The sequence below is a fragment of the Amblyraja radiata genome, chromosome 1 (assembly GCF_010909765.2).
Source record: "Amblyraja radiata isolate CabotCenter1 chromosome 1, sAmbRad1.1.pri, whole genome shotgun sequence".
NCBI classification, from domain to species: domain Eukaryota; kingdom Metazoa; phylum Chordata; class Chondrichthyes; order Rajiformes; family Rajidae; genus Amblyraja; species Amblyraja radiata.
Genome location: NC_045956.1, coordinates 77587726 through 77601263, shown reverse-complemented (window position 1 = coordinate 77601263; position 13538 = coordinate 77587726).

The window sequence follows — 13538 nt, the reverse complement described above, 5'->3', positions numbered from 1 at the left end:
TCTGGGGTTTTATAGTCCTGCCCCTCCCCCCTCCCAGGAAGGGCAGTTACCTTAATCGCAGTGATTGACAGGTGAGAGGACCAATCATCTGATCAAGGTTTTTTTAAACACTCATAATTTTTCTATTTTTCATTGATGGGAAAAATCCTTGGGGCTGGCGCAGCGGAGGAGGACTGTGTGAGTAAGATGGCCAAAAATCACAGCGATACAGGGTAGTGTTTTTTCTAAAATATACAGCGCAGACAGGAAGTGGTCAAGATGAGACTTTTAATTATATCGATATCTTCCCACCCTTTACAGTGATACTTCCGAGTTGACGATCACAGCTGCATCTCAGCATTTCATATCTCTCAAGAAATGTTCCTAATGCATGATACAATTTCTGTGTCATGGAGTGGTTCTTTGTGATCTTCAAATAATTTATGTAACCTCTTGAAACTCAAGATGTTCAAAATAGGTCCCAACCCAAAACGTTATCTGTCCATTTCTCTCTACCAATGCTGCCTGACCCACTTAGATCCTCCAGCCTTTGCTTAACATTCCAGCAACTGCAGTCACTTGCATCCCCGTTTTAAGAGAGTTTAATTGTTATATTTAGCAGGATCGGGACAATTAAATTCTTACTTGCTGCATTTTTACAGGCCCTTCAACGCAATAATACAAAACAAATGTTTAGGTTCATTATCACACGTTCTGAGGTACAGTGAAAAGCTTAATTATTCATACTATCCATACAGACACCAGTCATAGATATAATTAGTTCAATCTCAAGCACAATAGGAGGAGCAAAGAGGAAGACACATAGCGTAGAACTAGACTAAGTGGGACCCGTTGGATCCCATGTTCACACGGGAGGGCTGGTCCCCCGACGCAATATCTGGTCCCCCGACGCAATATTCCACCTCTCCACCAATTCCAATATTGGTGGCCGGGGGGGGGGGGGGCTTTCTGGAGCGCTGGTATGGGTGTTGTTGGCTGCAGGGACTACTGGTCTCCAGAGAGCTAGTATGGACATTGTGGGCCAAATGGATTCTTGGGGCGGCAGCTCAGTCCCTCAAGCCTGATGTGCTGGCAGCTCACTCACGGCTGGTGGGCTGGCAGTTAACTCACGGATATTCCTTGAAATTCAATTTCAAGCAGAGTGCAAGGCCACCAAATTCAAATCCATTTTCCTACCATTTCAAGCAGGGTGCAAGGTGGCGGCGCTGCCTTAGCAGCTGCGGCTCGCCGGCAGTCCGTCTGTTTTTTTTCTTTTTTGTTGTTTTTTTGTCCTGTTCTAGTTAATCTTTGGTTTATTAGGTTCTGTATGTGTGTGGGTGGGGGGAGAAACATGTTTTTAGTCTCTTCCTTCGGGGGGGGATGCGACTTTTCTTGTCGTATCCCCCGTCTCCGTCTCCGCCGAGGCCTAATAGCGGAGCTGGCGGCCGCGGAGCTGGGGCAGCGTTCCAGCGGCAGCGGTCCGACTCCGGAGCTGTGGTGTTCCGACAGCAGCAGAGATCCGGCCTTGGAGCTGGGGCAGTGGCAGCGGCGACCCGGCCTCGGAGCTGGGGCAGCGGCCACCCGGCCTCGGAGCTGGGGCTGGGGCTGGGGCAGCGGCCACCCGGCCTCGGAGCTGGGGCAGCGGCAGCGGCGACCCGGCCTCAGAGCTGGGGCAGTGTTCCGGCGGCAGTGGCCACCCGACCCGCCTGCGGGCCCAGTGTCGGGAGCTCGCAGGTCACAGGTTTCGGACCTGTTCTCCAGAGCTCCCGCAACAACAGCTGCGTCCGCTGGACTGGAGGGTTGCAGCTTCGACCACCCCGGGCCGCGGAGTTGAACCGGCCCGTTCGCGGAGCTCGGATTCAGCCGCAGGACTGACATTACTTACCATCGCCCGGCTGGGTCACAACATCTGAAACCTGGATCGCCTCGGCGCAGAGGGAGAATAAGAAGGGATGAGACAAAGACTTAAGACTTTTGCCTTCCATCACAGTGAGGAGGTGCCTGGTGAACTCACTGTGGTGGATGTTAATTTGTGTTTATTGTGTGTTTTTGTCATTTTGTACTATATGTAGGACTGCAAGGCAACAAAATTTCGTTCAGACCGCAAGGTCAGAATGACAATAAAGGCTACTTTGACTTTTGACAAGGCCACCATATTCAAGTGCAGTTTCATACCACTTCAAGCAGGGTGCAAGGCCACCGAATTCAGGTTCAGTTTCCTACCACTTCAAGCAGGCTGCAAGGCCACCGAATTCATGTGCAGTTTCCAACCACTTCAAGCAGGGTGCAAGGCCACCAAATTCAAATGCAGTTTCATACCACTTCAAGCAGGGTGCAAGGCCACTAAATTCAAGTGCAGTTTCATACCATTTCAAGGAGGGTGCAAGGCCACTAAATTCAAGTGCAGTTTCATACCATTTCAAGGACGGTGCATGTCCACCAAATTCAAATGCAGTTTCATACCATTTCATGCAAGGCCACCACATTCAAATGCAGTTTCATACCTTTTCAAGCAGGGTGAAACCACCATAAAAATCACCATAAAACCACACAAAACACCACACTCACAGTTCAGTAGACATTCAGTGTGTTCAGTTGATTCGCAGCTCAGACAGTCGTGACCTCTCCCTCCCCTATCATGCAGAGACTGAGCCACACCCACACTTCCGGGTTTTAAAATCCTTCCTCCCCCACCGGAAAAGGTGTGGCCTTCATGGCATGATTGACAGGAGAGAGATTCCCAACATTTTTAAAACACTAATAACATTTTGTTTTTCATTGATGGGAAGAATCCTCTGCATCTGGTGAGCAGAGGGGGACTGGGAAAGATGGCTAAAAATCACAGCCGTAAGTGGTAGCGTTTTATCTAAAATCAATATAGTGCAAATAGGAAGTTGTCAAGTTTAGACAAACAACCATTTGCATGCAGTGCCTTTTCACTTCAACTCAAACCCCCCAAACAACCATTTGCATGCAGTGCCTTTTCACTTCAACCCAAACCCCCCAAACAACCATTTGCATGCAGTGCCTTTTCACTTCAACCCAAACAACCATTTGCATGCAGTGCCTTTTCACTTCAACCCAAACCCCCGAAACAACCATTTGCATGCAGTGCCTTTTTACTTCAACCCAAACCCCCCAAACAACCACTTACATGCAGTGCCTTTTCACTTCAACCCAAACCCCCCAAACAACCATTTGCATGCAGTGCCTTTTTACTTCAACCCAAACCCCCCAAACAATCATTTGCATGTAGTGCCTGTTTACTTCAAACCAACCATATTTTCATTTTCAAACCACATTGAGGGCACTCGCAGTTGAGTAGACATGTGTTTAGTGTTATTCAGAGCTCAGAGACACGTGACCCTCTGGCTTCCTCCATCTTGCAGAGACTGAGTGAGGCACACCACTTCCGGGTTTTATAGTCCCTCCCCCCTCCCACCAGCAGGGGCAGCAGAGAGAATTGCAATATTTTAAAAAACATTAATATCTCTCTGATTATTCATCGATGGGAAAATTCCTCTGGTCCAGGAAGGCGGAGGGGGGCTATGAGCGAGGTGGCCAAAAATGACGGCCGTAGGTGGCAGCGTTCTCTCCGAAATCACAGCACAGTGAGCCAAAAGCGGTCAAGATCAGACTTTAGTAATCACCTGTGTCCGGATCAAACCTGGGACTTCGGCTCTGTAAGGCAGCCTCTCTACTGCTGCCCACTTCTGCCTGATGGGAGCAGGGAGAAGAGAAAATGATGTGAAGTGTAGATGGAGTCAATGTGGGAAGTCTGGTCTGTATGATGAACTCAGTTACATCTACAACAATTTATTTCATCCTTGGACAGAGCTGTTCCCAAACCAAGCCGTAATGTAACCTGAAAGTATTCTTTTTATGGTGCTCAAAATAAGTTTTGTCTAAACATTGCAAAACCGCAGCTGAAAATAACATGTACACGATAGAGCATGTACTTGCCTACAACCATGTCCAGTGGAAACATCGATTTTAAAGACCATTTGTTGAATGTTTCTTTCCAAAGATCTCAAGGTGAAGTGCTTTTGAGACCGTCCCTGTTAATATGTGAGGACATTTGGTCGCTATGAGGAACTTGCCTGATGTTTACTGTGGGGATAAATGATCGGCTGGATGCTATAACAATATTCTGGGAGTTTAATTTCTCTTGAACCATGCAAGCATGTAAACAAAAACTTGGTTTAAATCTCAGCTGAAGGATGCAACATGAACAAGTAGAGCTTTGTCAGTACCGTTCTAGGCACATAGAAGTACAACTGAACTTTATCTACCAACAGCGGTAAGTGTATTTTCAATACAGCCAGACTGATAATTATTAAACAATATATTTTTAAGTTACTTTGGCCTTGTTTCAATTCCTCATTTCATTTATAGTGCCCATTTGCTATCATCAGTTTTCTCGAAGATTCCAGCATCTGCAGTCTCGTCTAGCCATTTTCTATTATGTTCTCCCATTCCTTCCTGAAGCCAGAAACACATCTTGGATTTCAGCTCAATGGGCAGCAATAGACTTCCTGCTGGTGCTTCCAGATACCCGTGTAAAACTTGTGATTATTGGTAAAGGAATGTCTGATCTTGTTTGTGAACAACATCACAAATATCGATTTAGCACTGATTGCAGTCTGTGTATACAAAGCAGAATACAACTCCTATTAAATTTTTAAGACGAGCAGATGTTTTTGATGAAAGAGTATTGGAAACTCTTCAGACGCTTTGGAAGAGACCGTTGCACTGTTTTTCCAGAATTTCAGCCAATCTGTAGAAGCTCAAAGTGCCTGCGTGAAGAGAATGTTTTCTGACTGAGTTAATAGGAAAGTCAAACAGTTAGGTTATTGACACAATGCCATCCCTGTCTCGTGGGCTTTGTTGGTCCTTTCCATTTTATTATTTTTGGGTTGATTTTGGACTTTCTAATTCTACTACACCCCACCCTCAGAGAGAATTGGAGCAATGATTAGCAAATATTTACTACACTATGCAGTCAGTAGATGGGGTTAGTGGGACAAACCATGACGTTCTACTATTTTTATTATGCATAAACATTTATATTATAACTAGACCAAGTGCCGACCCGTTGGGTCTGTTCCCCCAACGTGCGGTTGTGGGGGGGGGAGGCGGCACGCAGCGTCACACACACTAACTATCCCCCCCGCACTCACGCTAATTACCCCCTTGATATTATATTAATATTATTAATTTGCTCCTTTTACCCCATAACACCCTATCTACTGACGCATAGCCCCCAACTTGCAGTCACATCTAGAGAGGGGGGGGGTGGCGGGCGGGGGTAGAGAGTGAGGGCAGAGAGAGAAGGGGCAGAGGCAGAGAGAGAGAGAGACAGAGACACAGAGAGGGAGGGGGGAGGGGGGGAGAGAGAGGGGAGTGAGGGGGAGAGAGGGGAAAGGGGGAGAGAGAGGGTGTGCTGAGAGGGGAGGGGGAGTGGTGGGGAGCAGGGAGGGTGGAGGGAAGGGGGTAGGGGTGTGTGGAGGGGAGGGGGGAGAAAAAGAGGGGAGAGAGAGAGAGAGGGCGGAGTGGAGAGGAGAGGGGGGGAAGGAGAGGGGGGGGGAGGAGAGGGGGGGAGGAGAGGGGGGGGAGGAGAGGGGGGGGAGAGGAGAGGGGGGAGATGAGAGGGGGGAGAAGAGGGGGAGAAGAGGGGGAGAAGAGAGGGAGGAGAGGAGAGGAGGGGTGAGGTGGGGAGAGAGGAAAGGGGGGGGAGGAGAGGGGGGGGAGGTGAGGGGGGAGGAGAGGGGGGGGAGGAGGAGAGGGGGAGGAGGAGAGGGGGAGGAGGAGAGGGGGAGGAGGAGAGGGGGAGGAGAGGGGGAGAGAGAGGGGGGTGAGAGGGGGAGGAGAGGAAAGGGGGGGGGGAGAACCTAAAAAAACATTTTAGAACCAAAAAAGACACATTCTGCAAGCATTGTAGAACCAAAAGAGACACTTTTTGCAAACATTTTAGAACCAATAAACACTTTTTGCAAACATTTTAGAACCACTCTGCAAGCGTTTTAGAACCACTAAGGACACTAAGGAGAAACGTGACCCTCTGCCTTCCTCCAGCTTGCAGACACTGATTGAGGCACACCACTTCCTGGTTTTATAGTCCCTCCCCCCTGCCGCCAGCAGGGGAAACAGAGAGAATGGGGAATTTTGTAAAATCATTAATATCTCTGTCATTTTTCATCTACGGGAAAAATCCTCGGCACACATATGGCGGAGCGGGGCTCTGAGCAAGGTGGCCAAAAATGACGGCCGTAGGTGGCGGCGTTCTCTCGGAAATTGCAGCGCAGATGGCCAAAACCGGTCAAGAACAGACTTTTAGTAATATAGATAGAAGATAGATAGATAGTAAACCCTCCATGATCTGTGCAAACATATTACTTGAGCTTTATAATTGCAAGCAAGGTTGTACACCTACTAAAGAAGCACATTCCAGTAGTTGATGCAAAATTACTTCTGCCTGCTTCTAAAACAATATATTCTGGAAATCGTAATCAAATTTGCATTGATAAAGTATCTATAACACAACAAAAGGTTGCCAGGTAGTTCAGGAGATTAATTAACCATAATTTATACTAAGCCTTAAAAGTGACGTTAAATCAGGTAATAAAATGACTGATATGGGTATTAGAAATGCAGAGATTTTTGGAGAAGGAATTATCAAGTTTAAGACTGGCTGCTCCCCCCTGCAAACTATCAGGCCTTAACATCATTCGTAAAATGTGTGTGCCTTTAATTAAATGGAGTTCTATTGCCAATAGGGTATTTTGCCTTGGGATAGAGATTGCAAAGGAAATTGGGTACAAATTAAAATGTGATCTGTCCCCTGGCAGTCTTGCTGTGTTGAGCTCTGCTTAACAAATCACACAGCTGCATCACAGCTTGGTTTGGGAGCAGCTCCATCCAAGAATTTAGGAATAACAGGCAAGCCATTTAGAACGTAGATGAGGAAACAGTTTCTCACACAGAGAGTTGAGAGTCTGTGGAATTCTGCCTCAGAGGGCGGTGGAGGCTGGTTCTCTGGACACTTTCAAGAGGGCTCTTATAGTGGAGTCAGGGGATATGGGGAGAAGGCAGGAATGGGGTACTGATTGTGGATGATCAGCCATGATCACATTGAATGGCGGTGCTGGCTCGAAGGGCCGAATGGCCTACTCCTACACCTATTGTCTATAAGACCACAAGAAATTGCAGTGAAATGTGGATGCAGCCCAGACCATCGCACAACCAACCTCCCTTCTATTGACTCCATTTATACCTCACGCTGCCTCAGCAAGTTCAGCAGCATAATCAAGGACGAGTCACACCCTGGCCACACCCTCTTCTCCCCTCTCCCTTCAGGCAAAGGTATAGAAGTTTGAAAACAGCACACCTCCTGATTCAGTGACAGGTTCTTCCCAGCTGTTATCAGGCAAATTAATCATGCTTCCACAACCAGTGCTGAACTGTCTACCTCATTGATGACACTCGGACTATCCTTGATCGGACTTTGCTGGTTTTACCTTGCACTGAACGTTATTCCCTTATGTATCTATACACTAAATGAACCGATTGTAATCACGTATTGTCTTTCTGCTGACTGGATAGCACACAACAAAAGCTTTTCACTGTACCTCGGTACACATGACAATAAACTAAACTGACATAGTCTGTGGGCCGAGGAGATTTTTTGTGCAAGTTTGTGACCCAACTCACGGAACATTAAAATTTAACATAGTGTAAAAATATATAAACCATCCCTGAAACTCGTCAAGAACAAAACCTGCACATTTTTAATAAATTTGAGAAAAACCTGAAATTTTTCGAGTAGCTTTTGTCCAATAAACGCACGTTTAACATTGAGTCAGACGCCAATTTGCCGATCACATGCTTTGTGTCAGGCCAGCTAGGCAGGGAGCACACATCATGGCTGAGAGGACTTGTACTGATTGAAACATTGTGAATCAACTGGAACTGAAAGGTAAGATCTAAAGTCTGAATTTATGAAAATTAATCTGTATGGATTTTAATTAATTTAATTGCACCATTTTATAATTTGAAAAAATGAGATTTGGATGCTGTACATTCATTCATTATTCATTCATGAAGTTGAGGGCCTAAACTATGTGTTTCCACAACAAAGTAAATTAAAAATTGTCACTAATACCAGCTTGTTGAAGTTTAATAAGTGTTCTTTAACATCTAATCTCAGAGCTGCCTGCGATCACTTACCGAGAAAAAGTGCTCCAACCGCGGGGCCTATGTACTTAACATAGTGAAGCCGTGGTCTCCGTTAAGAAGCGGCCAATTTGCAAACGCAGAGCCGCGGAGTGTGTTCGGATCATCTCCGTGGGGGTGAGGCTGTAAATAGTGCTGTCTGTAGTGGCAGTTTCCAGGCCCCGACCACGGGAGAACGGAGGAATATTGACTGCACTTTATTGGCTTCCATCGCAGTGAGAAATGGTTGATGTTTATGTTGAAATCAATTGGTGTATGTGAACTTGAACTAATTTATGGTAGTAACTTAGTAACGTAATCTCATTTACATTAAGAAGAGGTTGACAATTTATGAATTGAAGTACATGCAGACTTAATGACTATGAGATGGGTGTTTTTTCTCTAGCCTCTGCCCTTCCACTTGAACTTGAACTTATCTATGGCAGTAAATTACAGTGTAAGTCTCATTGACATTAAGAAGAGGTTGACATTTTATGAATTGAAGTCCATGCAGACCCAAGTACTATGAGATGGGGTTTTTTCTGTAGCTTCTGCCCCTCCACTCTTCAGAGCCCCATGCACATTCACACGCAAAAGTGTTTTGTGTGGACATGCACTGTGCCATAATGAACACTAATTTGATCATTTGCTGACTTGCCATCAGATACTCAAACAATGCAACACTTTGACAGATACTCAAACAATGCAACACTTTGGGGGTTCTTTTAGGTTAAAGGTAATAGCCCTCATTTGCAAAGGACCTCTGCAGCAGTCTCATTCAAAAAACACACTCACAATTATATTAATTATATTATTTTTATATAATAGAAAAAAAACGACATGTGGTTAAAGTGCTCATTGTCAGATTTTAATAAAGGCGATTTTTATACATTTTGGTTTCACCGTGTAGAAATTACAGCAGAGTTCATACATCGTCCCCCCATTTCAGGGCACCATAATGTTTGGGATACAGCAATGTCATGTAAATGAAAGTAGTCATGTTTAGTATTTTGTTGCACATCCTTTGCCTGCAATGACTGCTTGAAGTCTGTGATTCATGGACATCACCAGTTGCTGGGTGTCTTCCCTGGTGATGTTCTGCCAGGCCTGTATTGCAGCCATCTTTAGCTTATGCTTTTTGGGGGGCTAGTCCCTTTCAGTTTTCTCTCCAACATATAAAAGGCATGCTCAATTGGGTTCAGATTGGGTGATTGACTTGGCCACTCAAGAATAGCCCATTTTTTAGCTTTGAAAAACTCCTTTGTTGCTTTAGAAGTATGTTTGGGATCATTGTCTTGCTGCAGAATGAGTTTTGAGGCATTTGTTTGAACTTGAGCAGATAGGATGTGTCTATACACTTCAGAATTCATTATGCTACTACCATCAGCAGTTGTATCATCAATGAGGATAAGTGAGCCAGTACCTTCAGCAGCCATACCATGCCCAGGCCATAACACCCCCACCACCATGTTTCACAGATGAGGTAGTATGCTTTGGATCTTGTGCAGTTCCTTCTCTCCTCCATACTTTGCTCTTGCCATCACTCTGATATAAGTTAATCTTCGTCTCATCTGTCCACAAGACCTTTTTCCAGAACTCTGGTTGATCTTTTAAGTACTTCTTGGCAAACTAACGGGGCCATCGTATTTTTGCGGCTAACCAGTGGTTTGCATCTTGCAGTGTAGCCTCTGTATTTCTGTTCATGAAGTCTTCTGCAGACAGTGGTCATTGACAAATCCACACCTGACTCCTGAAGACTTTCTGATCTGTCGGACAAGTGTTTGGGGATTTTTCTTTATAATAGAGATAATTCTTCTGTCATCAGCTGTGGAGATCTTCTTTGGCCTGTCTGTCTCTCTGCGATTGGTAAGCTCACCAGTGCTCTCTTTCTTAATGATGTTCCAAACAGTTGATTTTGGTAAGCCTAAGGTTTGGCTGATGTCTCTAACAGTTTTATTCTTGTTTCTCAGTCTCATCATGGCTCCTTTGACTTTCATTGGCACAACTTTGGTCATCATGTTGATAAACAGCAATAAAAGTTTCCAAAGGTAATGGAAAAACTAGGTGCTGAGAGCTCTCTTATACCTGCATTAAGGAGGCAATTATTATGCACCTGAGCAATTACAAACACCTGTAATTTCAACATGGTGAAACCAAAATATATAAAAATGTGCACTCATGTGATTCTTTCTATTACAAATCTCAAATTGTGGAATACAGAGGCAAATAAATAAATGAGTCTTTGTCCCAAACATTATGGAGGGCACTGTAATACTCTAGATGTGGCCTCACCAATATCATATATAACTGTGACATGACTTCCCAACTTCCATACTTAGTAGAAGTATGTAGTGCACTCCTAGATCCCTCTGCTCTACAATCCTCCCCAGACCCTTGCCATTCAATGTGTAGGTCCATGCCATGTTAGACTTCCCAAAATGCATACCTCAAATTTCTCTGTACTAAATTCCATCAACCATTCCTCAGTCCACCTGCCCAACCCAACAGGATCCTGCTGCAATTTTTGACAATCGTCTTCACTATCTACAATATCACCCACTTTTGTGTCATTACAAACTTGCTAATCATGTCATGTATGTTCTCATATAAATAATTTATATAGATGACAAACAGCAATTGGCCCAACACAGAACCCCAAATAACTCTGTATTTATTTATGCCTACTATATTCTGTTGTGCTGAAGCAAAGCAAGAATTTCATTGTCCTATCTGGGACACATGACAATAAACTCATGAATCTTGAACACCAATAGCCACAGGTCTCCAGTCTGATACCTTCCACCATCACCCTCAGATTTCTTCCATTAAGTCAGTTATCTTTCCATTCAGCTATCTCTCCTTGGATCCCATGCAATCCAACCTTCCAGAGCAGCCTACCATGTGGCACCTTGTTGAATGCCTTGCTGGAATCCATACAGTATATACAATGTCTACAGCTCTGCCCTCGCCAACCTTTTTGGTCACATCTTCAAAAAAACTCAAATTTGTGAGATCCAACTTCCCATGCACAAAACCATGCAGACAATACCTAATCGGCCTTTGTCCATCTAAATGCATCGGGACTTCTCTTCCTTTAATCCGGGACATTGCTTGCAAACGTTGCTTGTCCAAGGCCAACAGCATTATAAAAGATCCCACACATCTCCATCATGGACTGTTCACTCTGCTGCCCTCGGACAAAAGGTATCGCAGTATAAGGAGCAGAACGGCCAGGTTCTGCAACAGCTTCTTCCCCCGAGCCATCAGACTCTTGAATTCCATATAATGTGCCGCCACTATTATCTATTTTATCTTTTTATCTATTTTATCTTTTTATCTATTTTATCCTTTTGTTATTTTATGTTGCACCGTGAGCCAGATGCAATGAAATTTCGTTCAGACTTGCATTTGTTGGTGTATTTTTGAATGACAATAAAGTCTTTGATTGATTGATTGATATATATCTTATCCCTTGGAATACTCTCTAGTAACTTCTCGACCATGGCTGCAGGCTCAGTGGCCTGTAGTTCCCAGGCTTTTCCCTACAGCCCTTCTTGAATATGAGGCACAACATTAGCCACCCTCCAGTCTTCCAGCACCTCACCCGTATTTAATGATCTCATAAATCTCACTCAGGGCACCTGCAATTTCATCTCTAGTTTCCCAGATATATCTGATCTCGGCCAGGAGATAGGTCTAACTTCATAGGAGTCAGGACCTCCAGTATCTTCCCCCGTCCTCCTCTCTTTCTCCATAGTAAAACAGAGGAGAAATACTCGTTGAAGACCTTACCCACCTATTGTGGCACCACACAGAGTTGACCGCTTTAATTCCCGTGGGGTCCCATTCTCTCTCTGGGTACCCTTTTTCCCTTTATGTACATAAAATCTCTTGGCATTATCCTTAATACTATCTGCCAGAGCTATCTCGTGCCTTATGTTTGGCAGAGGCTTTGTGGGCTAAAGGGCCTGTTCTTGTGCTGTGGTGTTCTATGTTCTCTTCCTTTTGAACCGTTGCAATTAACTGAAAAACTAAGAATAAACAGTTAATTTCACAATGAATAAAATCCAAAGAATAAAAGATGGATGGTTTGGAGGAGTCAGTCACACAACTTGAAGAGACACTGTCACTTAAGGCACAAGAGAAGCTGCAAATTTACTTCACATCGAGGAACAGAATCATTCAGTTACATCCTACATCCTACATCTTATTCCATCTGGAGTACAGGATGAATTCACCATTCTTCCAGTACAGATTTAACATACAAGTTACAACCTTTGCACTCACCATGCATTTTCACTTTCTCTTGTGCTATATGTTAAAACTCACATAACATTCACACACTTCAATCACAATACAATTTTCACCCCAAAGTCCAAAGAAAGAGTAAAACATAATCACACACACCTCACAGAAATCGTTCTTTCCCTTAAGACTTTGATACACAAGAAAGCTGGAGGACATTGTTCATGCAAAGACACACATTTAATCAGCCCCATATCAACCAAAATTCTATGGCTTCTAGTTTCCATTAGCAATTACAAATAGTGAGACATCCTGGTCATTTCCTCGGTTTCTATTGGGTTGACCTACATTCTCCATTTCCCACAATTAAAATACATACCCTCCAGTTTATGGTTTCTTTCTTCCAGGCTCCCATTATTCACCACCCAATACTTCTCTATGGTTATTGCATAGTGTATGACTATTAGAATAATAGCCATCCTTTGAATAGTCAGACTAGTGTTAGAGATGGATATTCTCAACCAGTTCCTAAGAGTACCTGCATTCAGCTGGCCCTGCCGTCCTGGTTCATAAACTGCTCTGTAATTCATCCAGTCACAGCTGTAGAGTTGCTGCCTTACGGGGTCAGAGACCCAGGTTCGATCCCGACTACGGTGCTATCTGTTTGCAGTTTGTAAATTCTCGCTGGGGTTTTCACCAGGTGCTCCGGTTTCCTTCTACACTCCAAAGACGTGCAGGTTTGTAGGTCAATTGGCTTCTGCACATCCCTAGTGTGTAGGATACAACCAGTGTACGAGTGATTGTTCGTTCAGCGCAGACTCGGTGGGCCGAAGGGCCTGTTTCCACACAGTATCTCTGAACAAATCTAAACTGAACTAAGGTGAGTTTCTGGCTGTTCCTCCATTCCCTGCCAGGACTTAACTGCTATTTTTACCTTTCCTTTTTGGTTCTATGCCATGACTGCAACTGTAATAACTCCTTAGTCAAATGAACCTTTTCCTTGTCCTTGCAACCAAGCTTTTTGTTTAGCGAGGCATGCTTCCAGATCGTATCCACTCTGTCACTTTTTAATTCATTTTTTATTATAATCCACCACTGTTTGT